Source organism: Onychostruthus taczanowskii, unplaced genomic scaffold (genome assembly GCF_017590055.1).
Source record: "Onychostruthus taczanowskii isolate IOZ18803 unplaced genomic scaffold, ASM1759005v1 scaffold4, whole genome shotgun sequence".
In the NCBI taxonomy this organism is placed as follows: domain Eukaryota; kingdom Metazoa; phylum Chordata; class Aves; order Passeriformes; family Passeridae; genus Onychostruthus; species Onychostruthus taczanowskii.
Genome location: NW_024501459.1, coordinates 19,019,290 through 19,022,222, shown reverse-complemented (window position 1 = coordinate 19,022,222; position 2,933 = coordinate 19,019,290).

Sequence of the window (2,933 nt, the reverse complement as noted above, 5' to 3'; positions counted from 1 at the left end):
TGTTTTTTGTTTTGTTTTTTTACTAATGAATTTAGGTCTGTGACCCTTCAATACAAAGTGGTTCCTTTCATGGATAAATTCAGCATGAAATAATGCTGTTTAAAACTCAGGTGTTACTTGGTTTGCTTTTTAAAATGGGATTGCTACCATGAGTAAATAACACTTCAAAGTGTTCAATTTTGCTTTTTATCCTCTGGCTAAAAAAAGACATTTTCAGGTTTTGTTTCCTGACTGGAACAGCTAAGTGGCTAACTTCAGAGACTGCTGTGCTGACTTGATGAGCAGAACAGTGGGAGGAGGGTGAGTGAGGCAGAAGGGATCTCCAATGCAGCACGGACAGACAAAGGCACAGTTTGTGTGTGGCATAAGGGCGAGACACGTTGTGTACATTTGTTTTTGTCTCCATTGTCTTGAGCTGCTGTGCACTCTGTAAGGTGGCTGAGGGCCAGGTGCACGTGGAGAGGTGTAGGAGATAAACAGGTTATCAGCCCCGATCCTGGGCTGGTCTCTGGTTGTGCCGTGTTGGCTTTCAGCCTTTTTTCTTCTGCTGAGTAACTCCTCCATCAGGTAAGAGAATGTGTCTAGCCAGTGAAGGCAGAGGACTGCATGCAGCAAATTCCTGCTTGAGTGCCCCAAGCCCAGATTGCTCATGTTTAAGCAAGTACAACAGCTCTGTTGTTTTGCTCTTGTTACATGTTCCCACCAGTGGCCATAAAAAAAATTGCATTAGGGGTAAGATTCCTGCAGTTGATGGACAGAGAATGAGTTTTTCCCTCTTGCCCCTTCATTGTCCTATTGCCTGTGCAGGACTGGAGTGTCGTACTCCAGGATTTCTCAAATTTTTGCCAGTGCTTTGCCTTCCAAACTCATCCCATTCAGAAACTCCCATCTGTGAGGTGGGAGGGAAATCCGGAGAAGGGATAGTTTGACTGCACCCCTGCTTTGTTTATTGCTTCCTCTAGGAGGGAAAATGCAGCCTTGCCTACTCAGGGCACCAAGCCTGTGATTGCAGTGCATTTGTGACTCCTGTGCTCTGCAGGCCGGTGTACCTAAATGTTGCTATTCCATCTGATGAAGAGGGTACTCAAACTTCAGTACAGAATGAAGTGAACCAGAGTGCTGTAATTATGGTGTAGACCCTTTATTACTTCAACTTTTATACAAAGTGTACTTCAAAGTGATACAAAGTGTTACCGTTTCTTATACACACTAGAGATTAAGATCTGTTAAGCGCTGGTTTAATCCTTGTGCATATAAAGGTAGAAAATGTAAATAGACTGGCAGCGACCCATAATGCTGGAAGACAGTTCAATGTTTACCCAGTTAATAGAAAGTTGCATAGAATTGTAGGTCTTTATAAAGGCATCTTCTGCGTGGTAAAATCTCCCTGACCTACCGTACTCCACCTGACAACAGTACGGGAGAAAGGCAAGGCTAGTACTGCTCTTGTCAATGCTACCCAGCACTCCTAAGGAAAGCAGCTGTAGAGAAGCACCATGCCAGAAACATCCAAGAGGACAGCACATGGAAAAGTTCATTTGCAAGGCTACCAATTTCTATAAATTGTAGGAACTGTTTGCAACCAGGGAGTATTGAAATGCTACTTCATACAAACACCTAAGAACAGTTCAGATAAAACCACTTTTGGCCAGTCAAAATACATCACCATAGCAGGTATTTTGCTTGACTGTGCAATTCCCTTCCCTTCTATGCTGCCAAGAAACTCTGGTATATGCAAGTTCCACCTACCTTACTTAACCACTTGCTCTGAGTTTTGTTTCTGAATCTCCCAGGCTTGGTACTGTGACATTGTGTATCCACCTAACTGGATAAAAGATTTAATCTCCATTTAATTCTAACTCCCTGCCACACGCTGGCAGCTCACACTGGTAAGCTGGCTGGTGGCACAAACGGGTGAAGCCACATCTCTGCTTTTGGGCTGAAGGAACAGACACACCACACTTTTCTCTCTCTTTGCTCTCCCTCTTCCAGCTGCAAAGACAGAAGCAGCAATTCAAAATACAACAATTTGCACAGTTACTGGTACACTTGGAGCAGGAGTTCCACTTGTGAGGAAATGGAACTGATTAAAGTGTGATTTAGTATGAGAATAGTAATACCGTACTGGAATCCTGTAATGCACTTTCATCAGTGTTTCATATAATGCTAAAGTATGATGACGACTAGGGAAGTGTCATTTTCAAGTGAATGCCTTTAACTTACATCAAATCTAGTACAATATTTGGAGTCTTAGTTTTTGTGAACAGGATGAACAGACTATTTGAAAGACAGAAAAAAAAATCCCTTGCTGCTGCCAACTGCCATTAAGGTCTGCATAATACATGAGACTGGAGAAGAAAGAAGTAGATGAAATATTAACATAATGGGCTATTTAATATCAGTCTAGTCAATTGTAAGACAGGTCAAATGATGATGATACTTCAGCAATGCCACCCTGTGAAGGGTTCATTAGCAGAGGAAAATCTGAAATGCAGAACTATTACCAACCCAGAGGAATGGCATAAAGCTTAAAGTCACCAGCGGGACCTGATGCCATTAGCTACCGTGTGCCTATTTAAAACATCTCTGAAAGTGCTTCTTTGCTGCTAAAGGAAACCCAAACTGACAGCCCATGCCAGCAGCTGGTGGACCCAAAGCATTGGCACATTTCCACACTGGAAGTTCAGACTGTCAGAGCTTGATAGCGCAGCAGAAAGTCGTTTCTTGCCACCTAGGACATGTTTTCTCACACTTTGATGTCCATCATTTAGGAAAAAGACAGCAGCCCAAGTGCTAGGTAAACATTAAATAAACCCTATTTCCCATACTAGGAGGAATTTAGTCAGAAACGTGTGGGTGAAGTTCCTAAAGCAAACAAATGCAGAGATCCCATTATGGGGAACACACAGAGCAAATAGCTTGCTTTCTTCTGT